Source organism: Vitis vinifera, chromosome 12, assembly GCF_030704535.1.
Source record: "Vitis vinifera cultivar Pinot Noir 40024 chromosome 12, ASM3070453v1".
In the NCBI taxonomy this organism is placed as follows: domain Eukaryota; kingdom Viridiplantae; phylum Streptophyta; class Magnoliopsida; order Vitales; family Vitaceae; genus Vitis; species Vitis vinifera.
Genome location: NC_081816.1, coordinates 21182935 through 21201455, shown reverse-complemented (window position 1 = coordinate 21201455; position 18521 = coordinate 21182935). Strand labels below are relative to the sequence as shown.

General features: G+C 32.2%; 1 pseudogene; it reads left to right on the top strand.

Moving 5' to 3' along the window:
* The first annotated feature begins 10437 nt into the window (after positions 1 to 10437).
* Positions 10438 to 18052, top strand: LOC100855151 (probable leucine-rich repeat receptor-like protein kinase At1g35710; annotated as a pseudogene).
* Positions 18053 to 18521: the final 469 nt, after the last annotated feature.

Here is an 18521-nt window from a genome sequence, read left to right as displayed (position 1 = left end):
ACTCGAACAGATTGTGGGTCTGCTCGATAATTTTTACAAATCGATTTTTAAGAATAGCTCCTGAATGTTTGGAGTAATAAAATTCTATTAGGAGTCAATTTTTTTTTTTTTTTTTTAAATAAAAGTCTCTTCTCTATGAAAGTATTATGCATTGATGTACACTGCAAAAGTTATCGGCATATTCTCCATGTCTCCTATTGCTCTAATAAAACACCCTGAATTTTTTTATGAAAAGTCCTCTTATTTTTAAACAAATTTTCAAAAAACTGTTTTCAATCCGTTTATACGAGAATAGCTCAATACAAAAATGTTGGAAAATAGACAATTTTCAAAATCTAGTTGGAGCAGTCTTTGAATCATTCATCAGCATTATTACATTGTAGACTCCCATCTTGGTCATGAGCTATGACCACAACTGTTGAGCGTTTTTGCAGATTTGTTCAAAATTTTGTCTCTAACATTGAATTTAATCCATATAATTTTTCACAAAATTGGAAAACCTAGATAGGGTTTAGAATTTATGAGGCCAGAAAAACATGGGATTGAATACAATACAAGATGTATTCAATGACTTTAGCACCTGGACCATGAGATGAGAGGGTGGGAGATTGGGGCGGAGGGGAGTGGTGTTCAAGAGAGGTGGAGGAGACAAAGGGAGAGGATGGTTGAGATGAAGAGGAATAGGATGTTGAGGAATATTCTCAAGGTTAATTTGGCAAGATTTTGTATGAGGAATGGTTGGTGGCTCATGTCGTGAAGGATCTCCGAGTTGAAAAAGACTATAATTATCCACTAGAAGACATGTATCTACCTAAAATTTCATAGGAGCTTTAGCATGAAAAATATACTAAAATAATATTTTTTAATGATTTTATTATAATATTATTGTTCATATTTTACTAAAAACTATTTATTTTTTAATTTATTTGTAATTAAAAACTATTTTTATTTTCAATAAAACTTTAATTAAATTTAATTAATATTACATAAATTAATTTTATAATGTTTTTACAAAATCAAAATAGAAAAATTATTTTTATAAACAACCTATCCAAAAAAGTTTTTTATTTTTTACTTTTTTTAAAAAAAACTTGTCAAACATCCTTATTTTTATAAAATACTAAATAACTATCTTTTATTCTTTAACATAAAAACAACTTTTCAACCAGCATTAGAAAACACATCCAAAGAGGACCTAAAACTTTTAGCACATTTAAAATTTACTTCACATTTAAAATACCATTTTTATAAAATCCTTTTTACTTCTTATTTAACTTAATAAGTAACATGATCACAATTTATAACAATTGAAAAATATTTTTTATTATCATATGAGGGAGTTCATCTTTATTTTCAATTATTATGTTCAAGGGTTCTTTGGAGGTTTAAGTGGTACTTTTCTTTGAACTTAAATTTAAGACACATGTCATTGTGAAACACGTTCTTAAGTAAAAAGTGTCCACTCATATGTATTTTTACATCCCATTATACTTTAAGTCAAAAGTGTCCACTCATGTATTTTTGCATCCCATTATACAAGGCAATGAACTTTGTCTTATAAGTAAAGAGATAGTTGGGTGAGATTTATCTTATAATAACTATATATTCCACTAAAATAGGTTATTCTTATGATATGGATGTTAGCTCCAATTTTCATCCAAATAATTCATATCAATGTATAATTTGAGGAGGAATTTTCCACCCTTAGGTAAAAAAATTTTAAAATAAAAATTAAATAGAGTTTGTAATTATTTTAGGAACTCAAGTAGATCATATAAGAATATGTTTGAACATGTTTTTAATAAAAATGCAAGAAAAATATGTTTTTCAAACATGAAAATTTATTTGAAATTTTAATATTTTTCATGTCTTTCTTGTAATGGCTTTTAGAAGAAATATCTAAGTGTTTATTCATGTTTTCTAACTTTAAAACGATTTTTTTTTTCAAATGATTTATTTTTTATAGCAAAACACACTTTTTAAGCATTTTAAACAATTTTTGACCCTACTTTCGAAATGAGTTCTTAGTTGATATCATATATTTATTTATTTTTCATTATTGGTTAAAATATTATATTAAGTTTGACTAAGATCTCAAATCCCATTAAATATGACCAATTATCGTTATTATTTTCAAGGGTAAAATTATCAAGTTTGACTCAAACGTTAAATCCCATTCAGACTCAAAGTTCAAGTCCCACTAAACATGCCAATTATCATTAGTTGACGACTTTGAATCCTGTTAAGACTTAAATTTCAAATCCCACTAAACAAACCAATTATCATTATTTGACTTACATTTCATATCCCACTGAGATTTGGACTTCATATTCCACCAATTATCATTATTATTTCAAAGGGTAAAATATTATATCAAGTTTGACTATGACTTCCAATCCTATTAAAGATGGTCAATTGTGGGTAAAATATGATATCAAGTTTGACGCAAACTTCAAATCCCATTCAGACTCAAAGTTCAAGTCCCACTAAACATGTCAATTATCATTATTTGACGACTTTGAATCCTATTAAGACTTAAATTTCTAATCCCACTAAACAAACCAATTATCATTATTTGAGTTAGAGTTCACATCTCACTAAGATTTGGACTTCATATCCCACCAATTATCATTATTATTTCCAAGGGTAAAATATTATATCAAGTTTGACTATGACTTCCAATCTTATTAAAGATGGCCTATTGTGGGTAAAATATCATATCAAGTTTGACTAAAACTTCAAACCCCATTCAGACTTAAAGTTCAAGTCCCACTAAACATGTCAATTATCATTATTTGACGACTTTGAATCCAATTAAGACTTAAATTTCAAATCCCACTAATCAAACCAATTATCATTATTTGACTTAGAGTTCATATCCCACTAAGATTTGGACTTCATATCCCACCAATTATCATTATTATTTCCAAGGGTAAAATATTACATCCAGTTTGACTATAACTTCCAATCCTATTAAAGATGGCCAATTGTGGATAAAATATTACATCAAGTTTGACTCAAACTTTAAACCCTATTCAAACTCAAAGTTCAAGTCCCACTAAACATGTCAATTATCATTATTTGATGACTTCGAAGCCCATTAGGAGCTTTAGCATAAAAAATATACTAAAATAATATTTTTTTATAATTTTTTTTATTTATGATTTTATTATAATATTATTGTTCATATTTTACTAAAAACTATTTATTTTTTTAATTTATTTGTAATTAAAAACTATTTTTTTATTTTCAATAAGACTTTAATTAAATTTAATTAATATTACATAAATTAAATTTATAATGTTTTTACAAAATCAAAATAGGAAAATTATTTTTATAAACAACTTATCCAAAAAAGTTCTTATTTTTATTTTTTGAAAAAACAACTTATCAAACATCCTTATTTTTATAAAATACTAAATAACTATCTTTTGTTCTTTAACATAAAAACAACTTTTCAACCAGCATTAGAAAACACGTCCAAAGAGGACCTAAAATTTTTAGCACATTTAAAATTTACTTCACATTTAAAATACCATTTTTATAAAATCCTTTTTACTTCTTATTTAACTTAATAAGTAACATGATCACAATTTATAACAATTGAAAAATATTTTTTATTATCATATGAGGGAGTTTATCTTTATTTTCAATTGTTATGTTCAAGGGTTCTTTGGAGGTTTAAGTGGTACTTTTCTTTGAACTTAAATTTAAGACATGTTATTGTGAAACACGATCTTAAGTAAAAAGTGTTCACTCATATGTATTTTTACATCTCATTATACTTTAAGTCAAAAGTGTCCACTCATATGTATTTTTGCACCCCATTATACAAGGCAGTGAACTTTGTCTTATAAGTAAACAGATAGTTGAGTGAGATTTATCTTATAATAACTATATATTCCACTAAAATAGGTCATTCTTATGATATTAGCTCCAATTTTCATCCAAATAATTCATATCCATGTATAATTTGAGGAGGAATTTTCCACCCTTAGGTAAAAAAATTTTAAAATAAAAATTAAATAGAGTTTGTAATTATTTTAGGAACTCAAGTAGATCATGTAAGAGTATGTTTGAACATATTTTTAATAAAAATGCAAGAAAAATATGTTTTTCAAACATGAAAATTTATTTGAAATTTTAATATTTTTCATGTCTTTCTTGTAATGGCTTTTAGAAGAAGTATCTATATTTTCTAACGTTAAAACGATTTTTTTTTATATAGCAAAACACACTTTTTAAGCATTTAAAACCATTTTTGACCCTACTTTTGAAATGAGTTCTTAGCTCGTATCATATGCTTATTTATTTTTCATTGTTGGTTAAAATATTATATTAAGTTTGACTAAGATCTCAAATCCCATAAAATATGATCAATTATTGTTATTATTTTTAAGGGTAAAATTATCAAGTTTGACTCAAATGTCAAATCCCATTCAGACTCAAAGTTCAAGTCCCACTAAACATGTCAATTATCATTATTTGACGACTTTGAATCCTATTAAGACTTAAATTTCAAATTCCACTAAACAAACCAATTATCATTATTTGACTTAGATTTCATATCCCACTAAGATTTGGACTTTATATTCCACCAATTATCATTATTATTTCAAAGGGTAAAATATTATATCAAGTTTGACTATGACTTCCAATCCTATTAAAGATGGCCAATTGTGGGTAAAATATTATATCAAGTTTGACTGAAACTTCAAATCCCATTCAAGCTCAAAGTTCAAGTCCCACTAAACATGCCAATTATCATTATTTGACGACTTTGAATCTTACTAAGACTTAAATTTCTAATCCCACTAAACAAACCAATTATCATTATTTGACTTAGAGTTCATATCTCACTAAGAGATGGACTTCATATCCCACCAATTATCATTATTATTTCAAAGGATAAAATGTTATATCAAGTTTGACTATAACTTCCAATCCTATTAAAGATGGCCTATTGTGGGTAAAATATCATATCAAGTTCGACTCAAAATTCAAACCCCATTTAGACTCAAAGTTCAAGTCCCACTAAACATGCCAATTATCATTATTTGACAACTTTAAATCCTATTAAGACTTAAATTTCAAATCCCACTAAACAAACCAATTATCATTATTTGACTTAGAGTTCATATCCCACTAATATTTGGACTTCATATCCCACCAATTATCATTATTATTTCCAAGGGTAAAATATTATATCAAGTTTGACTATGACTTCCAATCCTATTAAAGATGGCCAATTGTGGGTAAAATATGATATCAAGTTTGACTCAAACTTCGAATCCCATTCAGACTCAAAGTTCAAGTCCCACTAAACAGGCCAATTATCATTATTTGACGACTTTGAATCCTATTAAGATTTAAATTTCAAATCCTACTAAACAAACCAATTATCATTATTTGACTTAGAGTTCATATCCCACTAAGATTTGGACTTCATATCCCACCAATCATCATTATTATTTCCAAGGGTAAAACATTACATCAAGTTTGACTATGACTTCTAATGCTATTAAAGATGGCCAATTATGGGTAAAATATTATATCAAGTTTGACTCAAACTTCAAACCCCATTCAAACTCAAAGTTCAAGTTCCACTAAACATGCCAATTATCATTATTTGATGACTTCGAAGACCATTAAGACTCAAATTTTAAATCCCACTAAACAAACCAATTATCATTATTTGACTTAGAGTTCATATCCCACTAAGATTTGGATTTCAAATCCCATTATACATGACCCATTATCGTTATCAATTTCAAGGGTAAAACAATATTATATCAAGTTTGACCCAAACTTCAAATCCCATTAAAACAACCCACTATCATTTCAAAGGAAAATTGAATGGACCTATTTTTTTTTGCCTTGAATGTTTAATTCTTTTCTATTAATTTGTTAAGAATTGTAAACTGAGCAACAAATATGCACAAGTTTTAATTTTTCTAAGGTAATTGAATTGGTAGGTATATTCAATAATTGATTTTTTTTGTTCTTTTAAGTCTATAAAAAAACTAGATCATAAATTCTCTTTTATATGTATTCAAAAAAAAGAAAACCATATTTGCGATTGTTAAATCCATCTGGACAAATTTATTGTCATTGTGTTTGACCCATGGCCTAAGTCTCCCTTTTAATTAAATTGAAATAATAGAGTATCATTTGAAAAAAAAAATAATAGTAAAATTTACATTTCGAACATATCTTTTTTCAAAATATGTAATCTAAAAGGCACAAATCACTATTAAATAGATGCATCAATGCTCAACATTGTGAAGCAAATATTTTCTGAGTTCTTGATGCTAACAAAGGAAGAAGTAAAAAAATTTGTTTACAATAATAATAAAATATCCTATTTAGACAATGAAATTCTATTTTATTTCTACATGAAGGCATGTCATCCTTGCAACTTCATTTGTGCTATGCCTTGAAATAGATGAAGTTTCAATACAAATTTTACCTTATAAAGATGGAAAAAATTAATCTAGGTTTCACCATTGTTATAATTATTCCTTAGTCTAAATACAAAAGACTCAATTGTGACTTTTTGTTTTAATACTAATATATACATCACTATGATCATACCACTGGCATCAACTTAAATGTAATAGAACTATATGTATAACTTGGAATAACATATTTGTTTAAAAGTGGTGTTCTTGTAAGTGTTAAATCTACTTCCTTTTATAAGCTAAGACTAAAAATTAATAATTAAATTTCTTTGTTTGTAATAAAATAATTATTATATTTGTTTTTATTTTATATAATTAAAATAAAAATATTTGAAGATTAATAATTTGGCAAAAAATGATAATTAACATATTTTCAAATATTTCAAAATATTAACATTTGTTACCATAATAAAAATTTTAGAAATTAGTAATTAACTTGAAAAAAAAAAGACTCATCTTTTTTATTGTTAAATCTATTAATAGGAGAAATTTATTGTCATTATGTCCAATCCATGATCTAAGTTTTGCTTTTAATTAACTTGAAAATTGAATTAAAATAATGTAATATTATTTAAAAAAATAAAAAATTTACATTTTGAGCATGTTCTTTTTCATGATACCTATTATAAAAAGCACAAACCACTCTTAAATTGTTTTTACATAAAAGCATGTCACACCTACGACTTTGTTTGTGCTATCCCTTAAATTAAAGTAGATGGAGTTTCAATGCAAATTCTACCTTATAGGGAAAGAAAATTAATTTAGATTCCTCACATTCCTCAAGTCTTGATATAATGGATTCAATTGCTACTTTTTATTTTAATACTAAGATTTAATAAATGATATTCTTATATACTTCACTCTAATTAGACCACTCACATCAATTAGGATCATTTTCATATACTATTGATAATGTGAATATTAGGTATAGATTCCTTAAAAACTATTGTTGATAAGAATTAGGAATGCAATGACTTTTGAACACAATTATTGACAAGAATTAGGAAAACAACAACTTTTCCACACAATTGTTAATAAAAATCAAGAATGCAATGACTTTTCCACCCTATCAAAGACAATAAATGTCTAGACTAAAAACATGCAATTGGAAAGGGAACTTTATATTCTTATGTAAATATGTAATTTTAATTGAAAGTAAGAAATCTTTTTTAATAATAATAAATAGTACAATTTTTTTTTTAGTTTTTTAATTAATAAAAGACAAATCATTATTTTAATGCATGCTTAAAATAAATTAAGTTTTCATATAATTCTACTTAAAAAGAAAAAAAAAATTATGCTTCACTACAATGTCATAGGAATTACACTTAGGTAACATTTGTTTGTCAATATGAATTTCGACTATACCTTCATTTAACTTAAATTTAATAGAGCTAGATGTATAACTTTGAATAATATATTTGATTAAAGTGGTATCAAAATATTATTAAATGTCAAGTCTACTTCTTTTTACATGCTAAGAATATCTAAAAATTACTAATTAAATATCATTGTCTATACAAAAATAATTATCATTTTTTATATAATTAAGACAAAATATTTCAAGACTGCTAGTTTGAAAAAAAAATAGTAATAATTTTTTTCCCAAAATGTTAACATTTTTTACCATAATAAAATTTTTAAAAATTGGCAATTTAACAATACCATCTTAAGAAATAATAATTATATATTTTTATTTGATATAATTAAAATTGGTTTTCATCTCTAAAGAGCTCTTAGGAGATTGAGCGGTCTTTTTGGTTGAACTTAAATTTGAAATACATGCTAGTCATAGAACACATTTTTTTAAATAAAAAAGCACACTTTTGTGCATCTCTAGATCCTATCATTCAAGGCAATGAGCTTTGTCTTCTACGAAAAAAAGATATTTGGGTGAGATTTGTCTTATAACTATATATCTCAACAAAATAAGTCACTAACATGATATGGACAAAGCTCCAATTTTATCCAAGTAATTCATATCCACATAAAATTCGAGGAAGAATTTTTTTCCATTTAGTAAAACTTTTTCAAAATAAAAATTAATTTGCACTCATGTTAAGAATTTTCCACCATTTGGTAAGAGTATTTCTAAAATTATTTTTAATAAAAATACTAGAAGAATGTATTTTTGTAAAATGAATATTTTTATGAAATATTAGTATTTTTCATATTTCTCTTATCCTTTAAAAGAAATACTCATCAAGTGTTTATCCAAGAAGAAGCACTCCAAGTGTTTTTAATAAAAATTAAGAGCACTTTGATAAAATAAAATAAAATAAGCATGGGATTGAGCCATATAATCCTTTTCAATTCCATTAGTTGTAGACAAGGAGGTAGTTGGATGTCAACACCAACTAATGGGAATGTTGGATGTATCACATTTAAGTCTATAACAAGGCTGCTATCTTCATAGTTTTCTCTAGGATGAATCCGTTTAACCAGAGTAGTTGGAGTAAAGTGTTTCAGTGTGAAATGATCCTGGCGTTCTTATCCTTTGCTGATTACTTTCGGCCTAGGTTCTTCCCGATCAAGAATGTGAGGACCTTCACGTCTATGAAGCATTCATCAGCTTTATTAGATTGTAAATTCCCATCTTGGTCTTGAGCTATGGTATGGCCACAACTGTTGAGGGTTTTGTAGATTTTTCCAAAATTTGTCTCTAACATTGAATCAAATCCCATCTTGTTGGGTCCCTATGATGTGATTTTTCACAAAACTGGAAAACCCAGACAAGGTTTAGAATTTAGGACTCTAATTGCAAAGCTGAAATTTGAACAGAAAATAGAGGATTTTACACTCTAGGAGGGTAAACGTTCTATTAAAAAAAAAGAACAAAAAAAGAAAAGAAAAATATGTTTCCAAATAGAAAAAACGAAGTATCTAACAAAAATTCAAAGCTCTTTTTACTTCAAGTGCATATGGCCTTTTCAAGAGCATCGAGAATTTGAATGATGTAGGTCCATCACTAGTGATGGCAAGCCAAGTGGGCTTTAGAATGGCTTGTCAAGACAATTGTTTGATAAGGAAAATGCATGTGTACAAGGGTCCTGCATCTTTTATGTTGTAATGCCCAAAAAATCTTCCTTTGATTTTTGTGATTCTTTTGAGCTTCACAAATGCATTAGTCTTGTTGAACAATTTTTATGACATCTCACGTCGGATAGAGAAAAAAAGCTCATGATGATATATATGTTAGGCTCCTCTTAATCTTAGAGATGCATTTTAAAGCCTTGAGAGCCCCTTGGCTTAGAATAGACAATACATAAAGGATTGTGTGTTTTATTTGGATGTAAAACAAAGTGAAAATTTGGTAGCCCTTAGTTCTTGTTGTGGTCCAAATACTAGTTCCTTAAGACTTTCAACTGAAAAAAAGCATGTCTATATTTTTCATAGATGATGGGTCTCACTTACAAATTGTAAACACCTTTAATAAAACTAATAAACATCAACCACAAATTATGCATTTGTCTGGGAAAGAAGTAGAAGAAATGACAACTAATTTTGTTTTGAAATATAACATAAATGATTTATAAAATATTAAGAGAAATCAGATAGTTCATATTGTAAGGATAAAAATTATGAAAGAACTAATAAAGTTAAAAGAGTTTATTTCTCACAGGGCAAAATAGTTAAAAGAATTCAATCTAAACAATGAGTAATGTTGGTTAAAGTGGACTTCCTATATCAACTAGGTTGTTGACGTGGGTATATTTGGTCCTTACTTCTTAAAATGAATTGTAATGATTAATTTTAAACAAGTTATATTTAAAAGTGCATAGAGTGAAAAAGGAATATTTTTAATTATTTCATATGTAATTACAGGTGTAAATTTTAATAAAAAAATTAAGAGCATTTTGATAAAATAAAATAAGTGTGGAATTGAGCTCATGCATGTATATAATACTTTTCAATTCCATTAATCGTAGACAAAGCAAATGGTTAGATGTCAACACCAACTAATGGAAATCTTGGATGTATCACATTTAAGTCTATAAATAAGTGTTTCGTCTTCATCCTTCCCTCCAGGTAAACCTCTTAATAACTTCATTTCTACCAATTCAACAATGGTGCTTGAATATTTTTCATCCTACTCCTTACTCCCCCGACTCATCATCACTCCTTGCTTATTCATATTTCTCCTTTTCCTTCTGTACTCGATATCATTATTCCATGTCACTTTTACATCTGCCTCTACACCTACCACTTCTCTTTTGAAAGTTGAACAAGATCAAGAGGCAGTTGCTCTTCTAACATGGAAGACCAGTCTTGATAATCAAACCCAATCTTTCCTTTCTTCTTGGTCTGGACGCAATTCTTGCCATCATTGGTTTGGAGTGACTTGTCACAGGTCAGGAAGTGTCTCCAATTTAGACCTTGACAATTGCGGTTTGAGAGGTACACTCCACAATCTCAATTTCTCATCACTCCCTAACCTTCTCACTCTTAATCTTTATAACAACTCCCTTTATGGAACCATTCCAATCAACATTGGTAATCTTTCTAAACTAATCACAAATCTTAACTTTACTTTCAATCGTTTTACTGGTGTAATATCTCCCCAACTTGGATTTCTAACATCTCTTAGTGTTCTAGCATTGTGTTTTAATAATTTCAGAGGCCCAATTCCTCCTTCCATAGGTAACTCGAGGAACTTAACCACTTTGTACCTTCATAAAAACAAACTATCTGGTTATATTCCTCAAGAAATTGGATTGTTGACATCGCTTAATGATCTTCAATTGGCAATTAATAGTCTCACTGGTCCAATCCCTCCATCCATAGGAAACTTGAGAAACTTAACCACTCTACATCTTTTTGAGAATGAGCTTTCTGGTTCTATCCCTCAAGAGATTGGATTGTTGACATCACTTAATGATCTTGAGTTGGCAACTAATAGTCTTACTGGTCCGATCCCTTCATCCATTGGAAACTTGAGAAATTTAACCACTTTAGATCTTTCTGAGAACAAGCTTTCTGGTTCCATCCCTCAAGAAATTGGATTGTTGACATCACTTAATGATCTTGTGTTGTCAATTAACAATCTCACCGGTCCAATCCCTCATTCCATAGGTAACTTGAGGAACTTAACCACTTTGTACCTTCATACAAACAAACTATTCGGTTCTATTCCTCAAGAGATTGGATTGTTGACATCACTTAATGATCTTGAGTTGGCAAATAATAGTCTCACTGGTCCGATCCCTCCATCCTTTGGAAACTTGAGAAATTTAACCACTTGATATCTTTCTGAGAACAAGCTTTCTGGTTCCATCCCTCAAGAAATTGGATTGTTGACATCACTTAATGATCTTGCGTTGTCAATTAACAATCTCACCGGTCCAATCCCTCCTTCCATAGGTAACTTAAGGAACTTAACCACTTTGTACCTTCATACAAACAAACTATCCGGTTCTATTCCTCAAGAGATTGGATTGTTGACATCACTTAATGATCTTAAGTTGGCAAATAATAGTCTCACTGGTCCGATCCCTCCATCCTTTGGAAACTTGAGAAATTTAACCACTTTAGATCTTTCTGAGAACAAGCTTTCTGGTTCCATCCCTCAAGAAATTGGATTGTTGACATCACTTAATGATCTTGCGTTGTCAATTAACAATCTCACCGGTCCAATCCCTCATTCCATAGGTAACTTGAGGAACTTAACCACTTTGTACCTTCATACAAACAAACTATCCGGTTCTATTCCTCAAGAGATTGGATTGTTGACATCACTTAATGATCTTGAGTTGGCAAATAATAGTCTCACTGGTCTGATCCCTCCATCCTTTGGAAACTTGTCCGGCTTAAACTTTTTGGCCCTTCATTACAACAGACTCAGTGGTGCCATTCCTCTAGAAATGAATAATATCACTCATTTGAAATCTTTGCAAATTGCTGAGAATAACTTCATTGGCCACCTACCACAAGAGATATGCCTTGGTAATGCTCTTGAAAAAGTTTCAGCCCAAATGAACCATTTCACTGGTCCTATTCCAAAGAGCTTGAAAAATTGCACTAGCTTATTCAGAGTTAGGCTTGAAAAAAACCAACTTACTGGAGACATAGCCGAAAGTTTTGGTGTATACCCTAATCTAAATTATATTGATCTGAGCAATAACAATTTTTATGGTGAGCTTTCTGAGAAATGGGGGGAGTGCCACATGCTCACAAACCTGAACATCTCCAACAATAAAATTTCTGGTGCTATACCACCTCAACTTGGGAAAGCAATTCAACTGCAACAACTTGATCTCTCCTCAAATCATCTAATTGGGAAGATCCCAAAAGAATTGGGTATGTTTCCCTTATTGTTCAAATTGTTGCTAGGCAACAACAAACTTTCAGGAAGTATTCCTCTGGAATTAGGAAACTTATCCAATCTTGAAATCCTTGACTTGGCATCAAACAACTTAAGCGGTCCAGTTCCCAAGCAACTGGGAAACTTCTGGAAATTATGGTCCTTGAACTTGAGCGAGAATAGATTTGTGGATAGCATTCCTGACGAAATTGGAAAGATGCATCATCTTGAAAGTCTCGATCTTAGTCAAAATATGTTGACAGGAGAGGTTCCACCGCACCTTGGAGAATTACAGAACCTAGAAACGTTGAATCTCTCCCATAACGATCTCTCTGGCACCATCCCACACACGTTTTATGATTTGATAAGCCTGACAGTTGCTGATATATCCTACAATCAGTTGGAAGGTCCTCTCCCCAACATCAAAGCATTTGCTCAATTTGAGGCATTCAAAAATAATAAAGGTCTGTGTGGTAATAATGTCACTCATCTCAAGCCATGCGGTGCTAGTCAAAAGAAGGCCAGCAAGTTTTCTATTTTGATCATAATACTCCTTATTGTGAGCAGTCTATTGTTCTTATTTGCTTTTATTACTGGCATTTATTTTCTTTTCCAAAAATTGAGGAAGAGAAAAACCAAGTCTCCTGAAGCAGATGTTGAAGATCTATTTGCAATATGGGGCCATGATGGGGAATTGTTGTATGAGCACATCATACAGGGGACCGACAATTTCAGTTCGAAACAGTGTATTGGCACTGGAGGATATGGTACTGTTTACAAGGCTGAGTTGCCAACAGGTCGGGTTGTTGCTGTGAAAAAGCTTCACTCATCAGAAGATGGAGATATGGCTGATTTGAAAGCTTTCAAAAGCGAGATTTATGCTTTAACACAGATAAGGCACCACAACATCGTCAAGCTTTATGGCTTCAGTTCATTTGCAAAGAACTCATTTTTGGTTTATGAGTTTATGGAAAAGGGGAGTTTGCAAAACATTCTATGCAACGACGAAGAAGCAGAAAGATTAGATTGGACTGTGAGGCTAAACGTTATTAAAGGCGTGGCTAAAGCTTTATCTTATATGCACCATGATTGCTCACCTCCTGTAATTCATCAAGACATATCGAGCAACAATGTTTTGTTAGATTCAGAATATGAAGCTCATGTATCTGACTTCGGCACGGCTAGGCTTTTAAAGTCAGACTCATCTAATTGGACTTCATTTGCAGGAACTTTTGGTTATACAGCTCCAGGTACATTTTTCTTAGTGCCTTGCTTATCTCTAAATGGCCTCTATACGTCATATGTAACGTTTCTAATTGCTTAGCAGAGCAGAGCATGATCTAATCTTCTTTTGCAGAACTTGCTTACACAATGAAGGTGGATAATAAAACCGATGTTTATAGCTTCGGTGTTGTGACATTAGAAGTAATTATGGGAAGGCATCCCGGAGAGCTTATCTCATCCCTGTTATCATCAGCGTCCTCCTCATCTGCATCACCATCAACGGTCGGCCATTTCCTGCTGAATGATGTGATAGACCAGCGCCCCTCACCTCCTGTGAATCAAGTGGCAGAGGAAGTAGTGGTTGCAGTGAAGTTGGCATTTGCATGTTTGTGTGTTAATCCCCAATCTCGGCCAACTATGCAACAAGTTGCTCGAGCACTCTCAAAACAGTGGCCACTATTGTCAAAACCGTTTTCTGTGATTACGTTGGGTGAGCTGCTGGATCATGGTCATGGGGATGAAACTAGCTGAGGGTTCTCACTTCTCCATGTAAATTTGTTATCGATCTATTATTACTGTAAAATGTAAAAGCAAGAAGGCATACTGTTATGACATCCATGAGGTGGGTGCAAGCAATCGTGCATAATTTCTCTTTTTTTTTTTGAACTTCTATTATAATATAAAACTACAATTATATTATTTTTCTAATATATTTGAAGGGTGGAATGTGCAGGTTATTCAGAAGCATGATCTGCCACCATGTGATGTCCTTGCAACCTTTGGAACATATTTTCCTTTGAAGGGCCCCTCAATCAGGTAGTTCATTTGTATCTATATCAGCTAAAGAGTCGTATGTGATGACATTTTTATTAAAGAATGTGATGATTTTACCTCCTGTTGCTTTCAACTTTGCAGGTGTATCAGTAACCAAGTAGGCTACTGAATATGAAGAGCCTGCTGGGGATGCACTCAAATTCAATCATCCGGAATCATTGATGTTTATCGTTTCAGTTCGATCCTAAGGTGAATGATTTCATTAACATGAAAATCTCTTTTTCTCCCTCTCATTTGTAATAGACCCGTAAATTGGTTGTGATGCAGGGCTGTCGTGGAGTAGTGTGGGAATGCCGATGACCGTGTCTCAGCTTCTGAGGCTGCCAAACAATCTGCATCACCGGATGGTTGGAGAAGTTGATTTTATTAATGGGGGGCCCTCCATGCCAGGTTTGATCAGCTTCTGCTCTGTTATTTCACTCTATTCAAAGAGCTCAAACAAGGCTGCGATCTTCACAGGGTTTCTCTGGGATGAATCCGGTTAACCAAAGTAGCTGGAGTAAAGTTCAGTGTGAAATGATCCCAGCCTTCTTATCCTTTGCCGACTACTGATTTATGCCCAATTGGTGTCTCAGCTGATCCATGTCCAGCTGGTGCTCCTTGGATGAGGGAGTGATCAACAAAATTTATACCTATAACACCATACACTAGGGTAGCAAATAAAAAGCTACTATAGTATAGTGGCTCTAGGATCGTTCACTGGGAATAATTAACAAGCAATCAATGATACCAATTCCAAGTGAATTGGTCTTGTTTCATTTCACGGTTAGCTTAAGAAGTAAAACACAAACTTTGATTGGTAAAGGTTTAGACTTAAACTAACTAACATAACAGAAGTTTGGAATAATTTAGGAAGAAAAGCATTCCTTGGAGATTTAGGTTCACTGGGGTGGTTCCTCATGCAAAAGACACGGCCCTGGTCAGATGGTTCATTTCCTCGCGTTAGAGATTCAACATATAGTCAATTCTCTAACCGGTGTTGTACAGAGATTCCTTCAATTAGATTTCACTTTAATTCTCTCACTGATGCAACTTGCAATGGTTCATGCCTCTCACGAGCACTTACCATTCAAGATGATCTTTAACCTTGGACTTCCCTTCACAAACTCGCAAGAGATAACTAATGGATGTCTCCTAGGAGTCCAAAAGCTTACCAAGTGTTGGTAATTCCAGAAAATCCTACCTTGAAGTCACCTCCCAGAGGCTTGCAAGAGGTAAACTAGTGCATTTCCATAGTTGGAAATCACTTGCCTTACCAAGTGTTGGCCCAGGTGACTCTAAGGTGTTTTAAGTTAACTAAAAACATAGAAATCACTAAAGGATTTCACTTCCTCTTCATTAAAATCTAAAACCACAAAGCTTTGCATTCTTGCACTTGGAACCTTCCCCGGCAACCTTAGCTCCAAGGAATTAGAGGTTTAGTTACTCATTCTCTGGGGAAAACTCCTCAGAGAATTCATAACTTAGAAATAAAATGAAAATACAAAGTGAGAAGGTAAGGCAGTAGAAAGAAAATAGACTTTACTTGCTTACCCAAACTTTTACAGAAGAATCTCCTCCCCGAGAACAGGCTCCCGAGAGGTATATATATCAACATAATATAAAACTAATTGTTACAAAAATATTTAGTCTTTTTACTAACTTAAAAGCTAAGGAATCTTGTAATTGGTGGTTTACAAGGAGTATTTTGGGATTTAGACAACAAAAATCTAATGGAAAATATCTCCCAATGTCGGTAGCAAATATCGGGAGGCTTCAGGAACCATTTCGCAGGAGTAAAATGGTGTCTGCGAGATTTCGCAGACACTCAAGAGGACTGCGAAATAATTTCGCAACACCAAGCTATCTTCACCAGGCTGCAAAGTTGGCTTCCACCTTGAGGTTCCTAGCTTCCTTCTCGCGGCATAAATCGTGCATCGTCAGAAGGAGATACACCTTACTGTACAAAAATGCTGCGAAATCACTTCGCAACAAAAGGGTGATTTCGCAACACTTTGCAAAATGCTTCCTTCAGCTCGGAGTGATTGGCTTGCAATGGCTGCAACTTCTTCGTTTCAACTCCGAATTGCACACCGTTTAAAGCATTGGATTGTTGACTTCCTGAGCTTTGAAATGGTATATAGCATGCATAATTTGGACTTAATAAAGTGCTCCAAAAGTGGCTGCTACGACTGTCATCAAGAATATGTTTTATGGCAGATTCTCTTTGCTTTTACTCCTTGCAATCCGGATTCACTCTTGGCAAATGACTTCTAAGCTTTGCCCAAGATTCCTCATAGCTCTCCTCAGTCTTGACTTGCTTTGGTGATCAAAATACTAACAAAAACACCAAAACTTGCACAAAGTGATTAAAATTGCTTTAAAGGATCCTTAACATGCCAATTGAGTTAAAAGGCCTAAACTACTACTCAAAAGTGTTTAAAATGATTAATTATAGGCTATCAAATAGCACTTTTTGAGTAGTAATCAACTACTTTCGGCCAAGGTTCTTCCTGCTCGAGAATGTGAGGATCTTCATGTCTTTCAACAAAGGACAGGCATTCTGACAAACGCTAGTTTCGTAGAGCAGTCTATGAAGCATTCATCAGCATTATTAGATTGTAAATTCCCACCTTGGTCTTGAGCTGTGGTCACAACTGTTGAGGGTTTTGCAGATTTTTCCAAAATTTTGTACCTAACATTGAATCAAATCCCATGATGTAATTTTTCACAAAACTGGACAACCCAGACAGGTCTTAGAATTTAGGAGGCCATAAAAAGATGAGGATTGAATTGAATACGAGATGTATTGACTCCAATTGCAAAGCTGAAATTTGAACAGAGAACAGAGGATTTTACATTCTAGACGAGGGGCTTATATCTAGGAAATAAAGTGGGAGCTTCAGATAAAACTCTTTGAAGTCTGATATGGAAAATTTCTGTTGTGTGTCTCACAGGATATAACTCTGGTGTCAATAACTCTGGAGATTTGGAGACGCGTCATGGAGACATGGGCCTAATTGCATGGGACGTGCTCCTTCCATCTGGGGCAATCATCCCTAGATACTTCAAGCATCATGATCCTCAATGGTTTTATCTTCATATCTCGATCCAGATTGTGGGTTTTCTTCCGGGTCTTGCTACTGTCGTCGCAGGAAGGACACTCTACAATGGACTGGAGTTTTATCGCATTCCCAAATTCAAGATTCACAGACCCCTCGGATCCTTGGTGTTTTTCCTTGGCATTCTTCAGGTTTGTTTTCACTCTGCCTGGGCCTTCACTCGACAGTAACAAAATATATTTCTTCAAGCATGCTGGAAACTAAGTTTTCTTCTTCTCAGGTAATGGCATTGATTCTAAGGCCGGACAAGACATCCAAACAGCGCAAGTACTGGAACTAGTAACATCACTTGGTAGGGAGACTTGCTCTCATCTTGGGAGCTCTGAATATTGTGATTGGACTTTGACTGGCAGAAGCAGGCTTGGGGTGGAAGATAGGATATGGGTTTCTTGTGACCTTTATTCTTGTGACAGTAAGTGTCCTTGGGGCTGGGGAGATCCAACATGTAATCTTTACAATTTTTTAATAGATTGTTGAGAGTGATAATTCCCAAAACTGTTGAAATCACATTTTTTTTTTTTTAACTATGAGTTTTTCGTTATTATCTCCCTTCAAAATGGGTGACAAACTGTATTTTTTTTGTTAAGAAAAAACAAGCAA